Genomic DNA, 15,553 nt, shown 5'->3' with positions numbered 1-15,553 from the left:
CAAGAGTCATGAACTCCTTATGTTGCTAATGCAAAGTCTATTTGCTAGAATTTCTGTTTCAAAGTTAACCATTTCACTGCTGGCCATCTTAACTGTCTGGAATCAACAAAATGATCCAAGAGTGGGGATCTCCAGTACAGGTTAGGCAGAAGATGTTCACCACCAGACAAACCTAGTTTGGACAAGTCCCTTCAACTTGTCCAGAGCTGCCTCTTCTGTTGCCATCATGATATGTAGTATTCTGGATCAGTTGCTCTTTCTTTTACCCCGAGGCTTTCAAAACAGTAAGTTTTTAATCACGAGTCTCAGATTACGGCCAAAGTCTGTCAACCTTGTCGTCTCTCTTGGCTGACCCAAATTCATTCCATCTGAGTTTAGACCCATAATTCAGGAGCCTAAGTTATCTACACTAAACTGAGAAAACAGACATCCAGAAGGAGCACATGGATGTACAAAAAGAGGCAGAGGCAAATGGGTTTGCTCAACCTGGAGAAGAGACGACTCAGACGATTTTATTGCTGCCTACAACTACGTAATGGAGGGGTGCAGAGAAGACAGAGCCAAACTCTTCTCCGAAGTGCACAGCGATCAGACAAGAGGCAACAGACACAAGTTCCAAAAAAGGAAATTCCAGGTGGATACCAGGACACATTTTTGCACCGTGAGGGTGGTCAAATAGTGGAACTGGTATTGGAAAGTTTGTGGCATCTCCATTTCTGGACATTTTCAAAACTCAGATGGTCAAGGACTTCAACAACATGCTTCATCTGGATGTACTTTGAGCTGGTGGTTGGACCAGATGACCTACAGAGGCCTTGTCCAACCCAGATTATCCAATGCTTCTGTAGTTCTAAGGGTTTTCAGGCCATTTAAGATACTGACTAAGAATCAAAGCTATCCCGTTACGCTACCTTTTGCAGTGTAGTTTGAGCAGATTTGCAGTTATATTTCATTTCCACACCACTAACACCAAGTTCTTCTGTCTTGACTAGTTCACCAAAGTTCAATTTTGTTTCAGGGGGAGAACTATTTAATGTCTAATAAAAGTATTTTAGCCATAAAGTTATCTGAAATCTTTTGGATGTCAGCTAAAAATACCCATTTCTCTCTTTCTTTTTAGCTCCACTTAGTGCATCTCATTTTTTCTTGCTCATCACTTTACCAGCTGAACTATTTCTCTATATCCTCTCTTCCTTTCATTAACTTCTTCTTGTCTGTTGGCAGCAAAGATATTTGGCATTGGAAATTGTCAGAATATCAGTATATGTGGTCTTTTAATGTGATTAATTAGCACTGGGAAAGAACTATGTAATCAGTCAAGGAAAACCAGCAAGGCTGTGAGGGTTAACAAAGGGATCTTTTCCTTTATTTTTGCTTGATTTATTTTATAAACAGTGACACAAGCAAATACGTCAGGACTCAAATTGGAAAGCTACTTCTTACTATGTTGGATTAAAAGAACAGAAGATCAGTGGAAGTATTTTGCTTGCTTTTTGAGAGATACTACAGCTCTGGCTCGCTCTATATGTTTGCAGGCAGTTTAGTTCTCCGCCTGCCTGTATTTTGTCAGTTAAATGCTTATCTGAAAACCTTGCCCAGCAATCTTACCAGATGATGATTTTCTCACTACCATTGCTTTCAAAGCAAAAACTCACACAGCCTTTTTTGGCATGTTATCTCCTATCAGCTCGTATTCAGTTGTGAAAAAGGGCTTGAAAATCAACGGGAAACCCAACAAAATGTGATAACAAACAGCAGTGTGTCAGGGTTTAAGGAAGTGTGATTACAAGCACCATGGAGACCATTGTCAGGTCAGATATGTCTTTTTTAATTAACTGAAATAGAGGGAAAAGAGCATGTTAAAAAGATTAACAAATGAAATTACCAAATTGTAGGTGTGAACATCAGTGAGTATTATTCCCTGCACTATCTCAGAAGACATCACCCTAGGAAATAATTTTCTTTTCATTTTTAATATCCATGTTTCTCACTTTTTTTTCATTTCACCTCACAAAAGTTTGAAAATGTTCTGTGAGAGCCTCTTGAGGACTAGACTGGAATTGGCCTTGTGCATTAATTTAGAGATCAAACTCTTTTGCAAAGAAGAGAAACAATGCTTTTGGCTATTCACTGTTTTCTAATGAGCAAAATGAAAATGTCAATACTGAGCTGTCTAGGCCCCTGGAGCAAAACTCTAGACTATGACAGGATGCAACGCTTTCAGTGGTTGGCAAACACAATGCCAAACTTTTTCCAAGCCCTGAACCTCAGTATAAACAATGAAAAATCCATTTTCACATTATCTTCTACTACAGAATTTTGTTTGAAGTAGAATTGCTGTCCCAGAAAAAAAGATCTAGACCATGTTCATCTTTCTGCACTGACTGAAACTGAGAGGTCTCCAGTATAATCTCGCCTTTGCCCTTGGAGTCACATGGCAGTTTACACAAACACACAACACCTCACACAAAGCTACATCTCTGCTACTCCCACGCATGGCTGAAATGTCTATTTACGTTCTTGACAATTTATCTTTCAATTCTAATTCCACCTCTGTGACAGTGGAAGGACAGGAGCTGGTTGGCATGGGAGGTCCCTCTTCATTCTTAGTCTCAAAGAAAATATTAGTTACAGATGATTCAAATTGCCTGCGAAGGTCACATGCTCCAATCACAGAATCACAGAATGGTTGAGGTTGGAAGGGACCTCTGGAGATCATCTACGTCCAACCCCCCTGCTCAAGCAGGGTCACCTAGAGCACGTTGCACAAGATCGCATCCAGGTGGGTTTTGAATATCTCCAGAGAAGGAGACTCCACAACCTCTCTGGGCAACCTGTTCCACTGTCATCCTCACAGTAAAGAAGTTTTTCCTCCAAGGGTAATTCTAGGCACTGGGTCTCCACCAGGGTCACTACATTATATCAAAGAGATGTAAGAGATATGAGAGCAGTATGTGGAGTGTATGGGGACTTCAGGGGCAGTGCATACAGATTATGTCAATGTGACCAGTCACCTCTTCCAGGGCACCAGCATCACAGCTGAGACCCAGTGCACCCACTTGCCACTGACATGCCGCTGGAGTTTCCCGCACTGGAATGACCCAAGACACAAGGTCTCCAGGAGACACAAGTTCCTCATTCCAAAAGTGGAGCTATTTGAAATGATCTCTCCTCCATGCACCCACTGCCGATCTTTCTCTTCTGCTGCTGTGCTAAGCTGAGCCTGGGATTCACAGAAAGCCAGAAGGGCAATGTGCTTAGCTCCACACTGTCCTACAAAACATTGGCTTAGTACACAAAGACTTATGTATGGGCACACTAAAGGCAGAAGAATGAGCTGAGCAGACAGTCCTAGCAAAATTTCCTAGCTCAAGCTCACAGAGTACCTGGGAGGGGGCAGAGGGAGAGGACTTCACCAGAGCTCCAGCTACTGAACCAACAAGTAGCTTTCCCTGTATGGATGACTTCAGGGCTTCTTAAAAGGCAGTAAACAGAACCTAGTATTCCATTTCTTTCTAAGTGAGTCTTTACTGATATTTCATCTGCCTCTTCACAGGCTCTCACAGCATCCCTGCTTTAATTTGGTTGGTTCTGAGTTTGTCAGCAGCATGTTTTTTTTCTTGGTTTGAATCCACCATTCCTCATCTTCTCAATTATTGTTGCCCTGGGACTCTGTCACTGCCTTAGCTCTTTGCTACAAAAGCACCAACTTTAGTCATGGCTCCGTGGAAAGGAAAATGACCTACAGCTGCTTCCTTAGAGGCATTCTTGTTTTGCTGGGAAAAATTTCTGAGACAAGTGCTCATTTATTTAATAATAAAGTCAACCAGTAAGTTAAATGCTCCTGCAGGAAGTTGTCTCCTCATTTCAGAAAAGATGTTTTTTACCTTTGAGAGTGAAACTACATGCAAAAAGAACTATTTTGGAAGCCTCATCTAGACACAATCTTCTCACAGTAGAGTTCTTTTTTTTTTAATAAATAGGACCAAATTGTTTTCACAGTTCCATAGTTTCAATGGGAATTATGCATGTATACCTCAGGAAAAATGTGACTGGTAGTTCTTAGAAATGAGAGAGGAATGAATTAAAAATGGATTTTGGATTAAAAGTATCAGGGGGATCAGCTGACTATGTGTTATAGAAAGGAAAAGAGCTGACTTAGGAATCAGGGTTATCACAGGAATTCTGCCAAGGCATTTATCTATAGTAGTAGATATTGCTATTTTGACTTGCAAACTGTTAGAAAAATATAAACTGCTTTATTCCCTTGTCCCAGTTAGATTAGTCAAGTACTTAAGCACTTTATCTTTTAATTAATTGTATCAGCTAAGTGTGTATTTAAAAACTGAATTTCTGCACAGAAATCCCCAACATATTCATCACTTCTCGTACACCCCTCTTTGCCACAGCCTGCCAAGCACTGAGTCATAGCTCCATTTTATTCTATTCTTTCCATTGCTGCACAGCAATTACACAGTCTATGAGAAAATTGTATTTGTTCTTTAATCATCAGGGGGACCAGCCATTCATAAGAGAAGGAGACAGCAGCCTGTGCAGAAAGATGATGATTTTAGTGAGGGCTGGAGAACGTGATCTGGTTAAAAGTCAGCTAAACTTCATAAACGGAAGCTTTGGAATCCACGACGGAAGGTCATTCATTTTGACACTCTATTTTAAAAGAAAAATTGTAAAGGAAGGAAACAGCTGCTGGTTTTCACGTTCATTATGCCAACCTGTGAACTTTTTATCTTCCAAAAATGTATGTCTGGAAAAAACAAAAACTAGATGTGATTGTTGTTGTGGGTTTGGGTTGTAAAACAAAACTCAAAGGAAGGCTTTCTTAACCACTATCATCCAATCTGCCTTTTGTGGATGGAGTAATACCAGTCACTAAACACAGGGATAGTTCCAGTCAAATGGCTCCAGTCAACCTCGTCCATGCCAGCATTGGTTCATAACAGCCATGCTTCCCCAGCCCCCTTCCACAAAAACATAACCCTGGACCTGTCCCTAGGTAGCAGTGCAGGGCAATCCCTCCTTTCCAAGGACTGGCAGAGAAATAGAAAGAGCCCTAGGAAAAGTTTGGCCACACATGTTTCTCCAAACATGAAAGAAATGAAAATCTGATTTCAAAAGTTCCAAGGTTGAACAAATGAAATCACAGTGATCTGTTTGTACTTCAGGAGATATGCAGACTGGCTTGAAGAAAATAAAATAGGGTTTCAGGCTATATTTCACAACTATGAACATTAATTCATCCTGAAAATATTCCTCAGTAGGGAAGTCAAATGGCCTCAGATAACGGCCCAAAGCAACGTGCCCAAGTCATTCTGCAGGACTGTGCAAGCAAGCAGTGCTTCCTGGGCAGGAAGGGTTGTGCTAAAAGTGTACTAAGTCCATTATGAGATGCTGTGGAAGAACTGTAAATGGAAAATAAATAGACTCTATATCTGGAAATTTCAGGTAGTGACATAAGGCAATAGTGGTGGTATTTGGACTTTCTTCGAGCTGGCACTTGCAGTTGTGCGTAAGCTTGCCAGCCTGCCTGGACCCACTCCCAGACAGTGCGGCCATCACCCCTTCCCAACACTGCGGGTATCCCTGGGGGGCCTGGTGCCTGTCGCGTCCCAGCAGAGGGGCACGGCTCACCCTCGCGAGCTAGCCAGCGCTGACCAACCTGCCGGCACGCCACAGAACAGGCTTTCCACGCTCACCAGCCAGACACCCTGTGCAGGTCAAACCCCAGTGCTTGGGAAGTCCACTGCAGATCTGCACTTTCTTTAGCTGGGAATGCCCTGGGGTCATGTGGGTTTAAGGTACTAGAGGTCAGACAACTACAGTTGGCTTCTGAAAGCTCCTAGTCAGGACTGGGGTCCTTTTGAACCAAAAAGGAAGTATCAGGTGATAGACTAAAGGTCTGACAGCCAGGGGCTTGCAGTTGCAACTTTAAGCCAAGCTACTGACTCACACTGAATGTGTGAATATGAGCAATTGAATTGGCTTCTTGCTACCTAAATCAGCTAAGCTGGAAGATTGAGTCATGCCTGGACCTCCCAGAATCCAGATACAACGTCTGAAGTGACCTTTCTAGAATAAATAAGAACAAGTTTGCTTGTTGTCTTTGAACTCAGCATATAAGTGTTAAACTGTGCTACAGAGCTGACAGCAAAGAGGCTGTGGATGGGGCAGAGGAGGACATAAGCTCCCCCTTCCTTTGCACACTGGGGAACTTCTTTTAGAGATGAATGGGACCTATTCTCTTTTACACTGTGGGAATGCTACTTTCCAAGGAGTCTGTACTCAGCTTGCCTAAGTATACACGAACCCATTACACAGAGCACATGAAGGAGTCTAGGGCATTTGAAAGAGGATCATACAAGAATTTAGGTTGGAAAGGGCCCCTGGAAGTTATCTAGGCTAATCCCTTCTCTTTTCAACCCTCCAGGGCTATATTCAAAGTTAGATCAGGTTGCTTAGGGCCTTGTCTAGTTGAGTTTTGAATATCTCCAAGGATGGGGATTTTGTGGCCTCTTTGAGCAACCTGTTTCAGTATCGGACCACCCTCACCGAAAATTTTTTCCTTATGTCCAATCAGAATTGTCTTTGCTGCAACTCATTGCTTTTCATCTTTTTCTATGCACCCAGAGAATTGTCTGGCTCCATCTTCTCTGTAATTCCCTTTTAGGTTAGGAAAACAGCAGTTAGATCCTTCCTAGCTTCCTGCTCTCCAGGCTAACACCAGCCCCCTTCACCCTGCACTCCAGCACCTACGTATCTCAGTTGCCCTCAGCTGGACTTGCTCCAGTTTCTTAATACCTTCCTTGCACTAGGGGGCCCAAAACTGGACACATTATTCCAGATGCAATCTCACCAGTGCCAAGAAGAGGGGAATAGTCTCTTCCTCAGCTTGCTGCCTACGGTCTTCCCTTGCTATGTAGTCCAGCGTGCAGTCAGCCTTCAACGCTGCAAGGGACCACTGCTGACATGTTCAGCTTGTGGTCCACTAGGACATCGGGTTGTCTTCTGAAGAGTTGCTACATAGCCAGTCAGTCCCCAGCTTGAACAGTTGTATGGATATTCTGTCCCAGGCACAAAAAAATCAAGAGTAAATCCCTGCTAATCAATATACCTATTGGACTGGTGAGAGGTGGTTAGTAGAGCAGGCTTCTGGCATAGTCAAAACAAGCAGTTGTCTAGGACAGAAGACTGCAGGCAGTAGCAAAGGGTCATGATCCTGCTGCCCATTTTGCTTATACTAAAGCTTTGTAAAACCAGGTTTGCTGCTGCTGAGTTTTGAGATATATATGTCTGTGGAAGTAGGGCTATTGCTAGGGAATACAGGACACCTGTAAAGCTATAAAGCTATCACTGCTATCTCTTCTCCCATATGCCTGGTGGCAGCAGGAATAGCAAATCCAACTGTCCAGGGCTCTGCCACTGGATATATATCCCAGCTCACCCTATTCCCCCTGACAGGGCCAAAAGCAGTCAGTCTCCCCTAGACTTACACAAACCTGGGTAGGTTCTGTCCATATTTTTCAATTACATTACTGAGATTTGTCACATGTAAAGAGCTATTCAGTAAACTGTAGTGAATTAAATTATTATTACCAAACAGTACAATAAAAATACATGGATTCACTGGAAAAATATATTCCACATTTAAAGTTAGTTCTTCTAAATCTGCTTTAAATAACAATCTCAGAAATGCTGAACACTGAAAGTCCAACAGCCTTCAGAGGAGCTGCCTATGCTTAGCTCTCTAGCTCAACTGTGATAGGCACTGAATTGTATATAAAGCAAAGCATGCCATGATGGGACCCTGAGCTGCCCACGACAGACAGGGAGACTGAAAGACATTCCTCTCTACCACTGTTAGGCAGGACACAGGGATGCCCGTATACCAGGCTCTGGCTGGAGGGTGGAGACACATTTGACCTGCAAGCTATTAAAGAGTGTCCCCCCTACCCCCCCCCCCCAAAAAAAAAGGAGAGAATAGGTCAACTGGATTAAAGATTTCCTGTTGTGCTGGTCATGCTGGCTCGTCATTCTAGGTGGTCTCTTGAAAACTGCTCTAACTAGGTCTGGTTGAAGCTGCTCTTGGAAAACAGGAAGAAAAGTCAGAGTATCAGTGCCTGTTCCTCCAGAGGCTGAAATCCCACATGGCTGTGCTACTTGCCTGAGGACGCTGTTACACAGAGGTAGTAAAAATCTCTGGGCAATACCCAGGAGTTCCTGGGTAAAATGCTAAAATGAAACAGCAAGTCATGTGTTAGAAGTGGAAGAAACCTCTGTTTACTGCTGTGACATATGATGAACTTCTATCTATGTGCTGTCTAATGATTCAACTGTAGAGATGGCAGAGGCAGGAAGTCTGACACTGTGGGTGTCCTAGGAGGCTAAAGAGCTCAGGATATGGTCTGTGCTGATGGATATGCAGGAAACAAGTGGATATTCAAAGACCCAGGGCTACCACTCTTGTCTCTGAGAATTATACTCTTCTTTCAGCATCCTGGTGACCTTTAAGATACAGAGGGGAGTTATAGTTGGCTCATCTGAAGCAACACAGGAATTAATTTCTGTCTCAAAACCTATCTGGTGAGCACATACTGCAAGCCAGATCAGAGGTGCCTTGAAAGGGGATTCTGCACTGCCCATGGAGCATGTGATAACGTGAAAGCACTGTTTTCCCTGCTGGGCACTGTGCACAAAACAGTAGGCTATGGTCTAATGATTTATGAGCACAACAAATCCACCTCCAAATTGTTGCATTCAAATTCGTGTTTTGAAATCAGTGACTTCACATACATATGCCGCAATGTACTGTCACTTCTACTTAGGGTCCTTTTGTTCTCTTCTCCTACTCTTAACCGAGTACCACAGAGTGTGCTATTCTGATAGCTGGAACACTTTGTGTCCTCTATTATAATGGTCTCCCTTCAACTCCTCCGGTTCTTTCCCCCTGAGTATCTAGTGTAAATCAATGCTATTCTCCTGCCGCATCCTTTAAGTGCCACAGTGATGACACCCAAGTCAGACTATAAGAGCCTGGGGCAAATCCACATGAGTCCTGTTACTAATGTGAAGTCAATTAAAATCAAGTAACACAAGGAACACATCTGGTCCTAGATGTTCATAATAATAAAGAAACCCCATTATGCTACTTATACAATATAATTACTAAATAGTGATTCTTATAATAGTGATTATAATAGTGATGCTTATAATAGATCACCATGTCAGGAAGTCACCTGAACCACAAAATTGAAACATTTGTTTTAAGGCTGATTTCAAGCCCCTAGGGTCTGTAAATAAATAGACTCCATTTTCTGTTCAGCTTATTAAAAAACAAGATCTTAAACACAACATTGAGCCTTACAGTCAGTTCTGTGCTTTGAACATCTCCTCCCCACCAGCTCTACTAAAAATACTTTAAAAAAAGGCATCTGTGGTTCTAGTTTGGAACAATGACAACATTAGGAGTGTGTGGAAGGTTTAATGTTGGATCTATCAACTCAGTGCTACAGAGCAAAACATCAACATCTTAGAGATCATCTTAGCAGCTAGCACAACCTTATTCTTGTGCATTTAACTTGATCTGTTCACTTTGAGCTTTTTTTCTTTTTCGGTAACATCTATGAATCATTGTGCTGTCCAGAGTGAATGCCAACTGAATGCTTCCTCAGCTCATAGATAACAGAGCCCCTTGCTTAGTCAGGAAAATGATTTAAGAAAATCAGTGCCTTTGCTGTGGTTACAAAATAAATTTTAAAAAGTAACAGAGTAAGAGCTGAACAGTTGGGATGCCAGCAGAGGGAAGTTTCAGTTCACTGCACTTTACTAAGGGTTCTCCTGACAGCAATTTGATAAACGTATTTCTCAGCAACATCAAATCTGAGGCAAAGTCCTATAGTCATTATTTTCTCTCTCAGATATTATGGCCAAACATATTAGAAACTTCCCTTAGGTCAATAAAAGAGCCCCATGCAAGTCTCTCTTGTCCAAAAGTAACAAAAGGTCATAAGCACCCTAATGTAGGGCTGTAGCTGGGATTGACTTAGATCTTAAGGCCAGACAATCTGGATAGAAAAGTGCCATTAACTTCACAAATGCTTACAGTAGTCTACAGAGTTGAATACGGGTGATAATTTTTTAGGCTCAGACACAATTCAGTCCTGTCTGTAGAACCTGACCTCAAAGAGCACATGCAGTTTTTCAAGATTTCCCAGGGCAGGGGCTCCCACGTTTTGCTCGCCTGGGTGTCACGACATGGTGGTGCCAATGACAGTAGTTCCACACTCAGTGTTGGATGGCATATGTGTGCTTGGGGAAAAGTCCTTCATACCCTGCCTTCTCCTTACTTCATTTGATTTTGACAGACTACATAGTACAAGAGCATATCTCCAACATACCCTTCCCTTTTCCCCTCCTGTAGTAGCACTCTGCTAGCATTTGTTTTTGTCTGCATTGCTAGCAAAAGCAAAGCCTGGTGCATTAAGTCTCAGGCTTCTGCCCCCTCTTTGGGATTAAACAGTGTTAGGAAGTTGTTTTACTTGCTCGGTGAAGTTAGTACATATTGATTACACCGAGTATATTGTTCACAGGAGGTTTCCTCCATTCTCTGTGTGTTTACACTGTGAGTCAAACTCATCCTGTACTGTACAAAACCTGAAGGAAAATACTGGGCATACAGGGAGAAAGTCACATAGCTTAGAAGAGAGGCCACTGACTCATTTGACTCTTTCTGTGAAGGATCTGCACATGTGAGTACCAGAGTGCTTAAACCCGCAGAAAACTGATGCAACAAAGGAGACTGCACCTGTAATCCCACCACTTCCAGACACTCCTGGTGCATGGGATCACCTTTGTTTGTTGCATTGATGTGACTATGGCCAAGCAGGCCAGCAATATCCTGGGCTGCATTAGGCAGAGCATCACCAGCAGGTTGAGGGAGGTGATCCTTTCCTTCTACTCAGCCCTGGTGAGGCCACATCTGCTGTGCTGGGTCCACTTCAAGGCTTCCCAGTGTCAACCCAGTGTAAGTATGTAACATGGGCATACTGGAGCAGGTCCAGCGAAGGGCCACAAAGATGATTAATGGACTGAAGCATCTCTTATATGAGGAGAGGCTGAGAGAGCTGGGATTGTTTAGCCTTGAGAAGAGAAGGCTCAGGGGGAATCTTATCAATGTGTATAAGTATCAGAATGGAGGGTGTAAAGAGGACAGGGTCAGACTCTTCTCGGTGTTGCCCCGTGACAGGATGAGAGGCAACAAGCACAAACCGAAACACAGGAAATTCCACCCTAACATAAGAAAACATTTCTTCACTGTGAGGATGGTTGAACACTGGAACAGGTCGCCCAGAGAGTTTGTCTCCATCCTTAGAGATATTCAAAACCCAACCAGACACTGTCCTGGACAACCTGCTCTAGGTGAGCCTGCTTGAGCAGGTGGGTTGGACCAGGTAATCTCCAGATGTTCCTTCCAACCTCAACTATTTTGTGATTCTGTGAAATTCCTCAAGAGCTGGCATATAATACAGGAAACTCTGACTCCCTTCTCTCCTTACTCACATACAGAGTCACATCAGCCAACTTAAGTTGCACTCGGTGCTTTGTATGGAGTCTCCCACACATGCTTTTGACTGGGTGAACATAACTTTGACATTTTTTTTCTGAGTAGCAGCTGCATGATCAGACCTTTACTATGTACACAGAATACATAAAGAGAGATAAACAGCCTGGGCTAATCTATGCTAGCGCTGAACTACCCTTAAAGAAAGAGATTCAGAACTACTAGGTGAAATATTGTGAGAGTTACGGTGGTATGTCTTGATGAAGCGCTGAAAGCTATTTACACTGGACAGATCTGTGAAGCACCTGAGGAAGTGTCCATGACAAAGTACAGCAAATTATGAAGCATTCAGTAACGATTTCGGTAATTCACAAGCTATAGCAAAATCTGTAATTTTTAAGTTGATTATTCTAAGTAAAGACAAACTCCAAAATTACACAGCAAAATACATTCCTTGTTATTCTCAGTTGTCTGGTAAGTTTTTGCTACAGATGCTGGGAAAGGTCTGCATTTCCCATTGCTCCACACCTCTGATGGAAAAAGGCAAAATGTCTGCATGATCAGCCTCTTTGAGGCCTAACAGGGCTGAATGAGGACAAACTGATCTATGTACAAGCCCTGGCCTTGGGCTACCCAAATTAAGCTGTTTGGAAGTGTTTTTTCCTTCTCATTGTCCTGCCTGAATGCAGCATGCACAGAAGGCACTGGATTACTATCATCCCTGGCCTATGCAGGGGGGTTGATTTTAGTAATGGCAGCAAAAGTTCCCTCAGGATGCTCTGGGAGGCTACCTACCTTACTTGGAAAACTCACTCCAAAGGATACATCCGTCCCTAATGTAATTTACTTTATTGAGGCCAACCATAGTGTTGACTTTTGCCATGAGATCGCTAATATTTCGATTGAATCACCTAAGCTCTTTTAACATAAGTCACTGAGCCACCGTGGCTTGGCAAAATATTCAGTCACAACAGATGTGGGCAGAGGTTGAATTAGTCATGTAGGATGAAAGGGCTTTCTCAGACACTTACCCTTAGAAATGACATTTTAATAGAAATAAATTCAATTTAAAAGGCAATTGATTTTTTCTGTATGAAGGAATGCCGCTTTCAAAGTGAATTTTGTTTATTGTGAGCATCAGCAAGGCCTTCACTGAAAACCAAGCAGCTTTACAACCAGGTTGGTGAACCTCTGTCTTCAAGAAGACTTCTGACACTTCATAGCTATCTTCTGCTTCCACTGGGAGCCTCAGGGGGAAGAAGAGGGGAAGGGAGAAGAAAATGCTTAGTTTCCCTGACGCTAACCCCAAAAGTGCTGTCATGAGAGGGAAGCAACAACTGCACTAGTTCACGTGAACCCCAAGGAGTGGTTATATTCCTGTTACATTATACATACTTTCCTCCTATACAATACCCAGCATAACACACTGGGGGTTCCCAAGGACAAGCTTTTTGGAGGAACAGGAGAATTGCAGGGGAATCGAAATGGTTGCTGTCCAAGCAACCAAACACCTTTAAACTTTGAAGTTCATGTATGACTGGAAATGGACAACTAAGCTACTGTGTTCAGAAACAGGGGAAATAAAAAAAAAACCCAAGAAGTTCCAGGCTGAGCCTTGACTGAAACATTTGTCAGTCATTCATGAAATATTGGAGTAATTGTTCCTTGCACAGCTCAGGCACCAAAGCCAGCTGAAAGGACCTGCCAAGCCAGGGACTGTGCAGCACAGCAAGGCACTGTCTTCGGCTGTGCTCAGCCTGTGTGCATCTCCCCAGCAGCAAGGAGGCAACAGCCAAAGTCCCCTCAGTGAGAAGATCAGTCAGCCCTGCGGTCTTTCAAACACCTAGAGAGCTTGCCTCTGCTATTTCTATACCCATTTTGTCCTCTCTGCAACACAGCGATTATGGCAAAGGGGTTGTCATTTCTATCTCTGAGCACCATTACATCCCAGCAACTCCTGCCTTATCTGCAGCTGTGTGATCCTAACTTGCATCCCTCAGGGAAGCAAATTAATGGTTTGCAAGCAGTTCCTGTTCATAACCTGCGCTGACAATCACGATGTGGACCATAGAGTAATTTGGTCTGATCAGCAGCTTTTGCTCAAGAGATGCCTAAGGCTTAGCTTTTAAGAGGGATGTAACAGGATCTCCTGCCATTACAAAAAAAAAAAAGGGACTGCATGATTTTTCTAGGCCATCACTGAGAGCTGGACATTGTGAAGATTTCACCGGAGGCAGGTAGACATCCTTAAAGCAAAGTCAAGGCTGGGCCCTCACTCTTTGTGACCCAAATATTCAGCTGAAGTATTTCAAATGAAAAACAAGTTAGTTGTCTTGTAGTCATCAATCCACTGTGGGCTGAGGAAAATCTCTGATGGGAAAAAGAAGCTTATTAAACAGATGCTACAGAACAGAGCAATATGGGGCAGAAAGGCAAACGATATGAAACTAGTTCTGCCTCAGATACCCAGTATAGTTTTATTAAAGTCAACAGGAATTGCACACAGTGGGTCCAAGAGCAGGCATGGCCCATCAACAAAGCATTAAAGCACACACTATGGGAGAAATGGAAAGGTCTGAACTCTTCTCTAGCTAAATAATCCAGGCCTAGCTGCTTTTTACAAACAATAAGACTGGCAAATCCTATGCTTGTAAAATCCTGAGTCTAAAAACTCACAAGAAGAGGAGTTTTGCACCCTTTCCTAGCTAGAGAGGTGCAGTAAACATGCCACAAACAGTCTCAGACTGAGGAAGTCATTTGGCACTTCCTCCCCTAATGGAGAAGCAGAAGTGACTATGCAAGCAAACAAGCAAACAGCAAATAAACTTGCTGTGATATTTGCACCTCAGATAGGGAAGATCTGTGTTTCATGTAGTGGTACAAGAACACTTCATATGTTTTCTTTTTCTTTTTTCCCCAAACCATGTTTAGTATTAATGGAACTTTTGCATTTAAATCTCCGTTCACCATTTTGAATGAACAGCTTGCATTAGACAGTGGTCATGTGTGGTGAAAAATTCCAAAGTGCTTTGCAAGCTAACAGATAAGTGATACAAAGAGAGCCTTTCACTTGCCCCAGAAATGCAGCCTTATTGAATTTCAGCTGGTTAAGGGTGCAAGCAACATTTCACTGCAACCTCCGACAAGAAATGAAACACGCTTCTATAAATCTGACAGACTCCAACAGCCAGTAGAGCTACCAGCAGCTCCCCAACCCCTGCCCGTCAGGTGAACTGCGAGACTGTGTGCACGCTCTCAGCCCACCCCGAAGGCAAGCAATGCACCTTAGCTAATTTTTTTTCAAACTTAGCTACTGCTACAAATCCTCACAGGCTTTAAATTTGCAGTCTAAGTTCATACGCCTTTGTAATTTATGTTCTTGAAAGTTAACATCAACTCATACCAATCAACTGAGTGTGTCCCAAATGGAGGACTCTGGACTCGTGACCAAATCCCACTAATACAGGAAGCTTCTATGACTGTGGGGTTTCCTTGTTTGCCTTAAGGAACTTCTTCACTGGAAGGGCAGTATGGCCCAGAAACCAGGACTCAGAGACACTGTGGCATCTCCAGTCTTGAAGATTTTCAAGATTTGGCTATACTAAGCCATTGCTGATCTGACCCAGTGTTGGTGATACACCTGCTTCAAGTGGGAGGTTGAACAGGAGACCTCCAGAGGTCCCTTGCAACCAACATTTCTATGAACTCTTGCTGCAACATCAGTATATTTCAGATGCAAATAATTTTCAACATTAAAAAATGAAGGGATAAACAGATTTGCATGGAATGAAAGTATACTTAGTCTTTAAATGACCTTTAAATGAAAGCGATGGGCTATTGAGAGACATTGGTCAACGCAATTGCTTAGCTGTGCACAGTACTGAGGGCTATTTAGGGTGACATCCTAAGAAGACCCTAACTGCTCCCACATACAGTAATGCCTATTCTCCTGTTAAAGTAGGGAACGTCAGAGAGGGA

The 15,553-nt window shown here is 42.9% G+C and overlaps 1 long non-coding RNA gene across 1 annotated transcript in view; it reads right to left on the bottom strand.

The window, feature by feature from the left end:
- Positions 1-12,615: 12,615 nt before the first annotated feature.
- The window catches only part of LOC106489265 (uncharacterized), a 28,080-nt gene continuing 25,142 nt past the window's right edge, over positions 12,616-15,553 (bottom strand). The window contains exon 3 of the long non-coding RNA XR_001293365.2: positions 12,616-12,822. This is a non-coding gene — a long non-coding RNA (uncharacterized lncRNA). The remainder of the gene's footprint in view (positions 12,823-15,553) is intronic.

Source organism: Apteryx mantelli, chromosome 1, assembly GCF_036417845.1.
Source record: "Apteryx mantelli isolate bAptMan1 chromosome 1, bAptMan1.hap1, whole genome shotgun sequence".
In the NCBI taxonomy this organism is placed as follows: Eukaryota; Metazoa; Chordata; class Aves; order Apterygiformes; family Apterygidae; genus Apteryx; species Apteryx mantelli.
The sequence above is the reverse complement of the archived record's forward strand: the minus strand, read 5'-3'. Positions and strand labels throughout refer to the sequence as shown.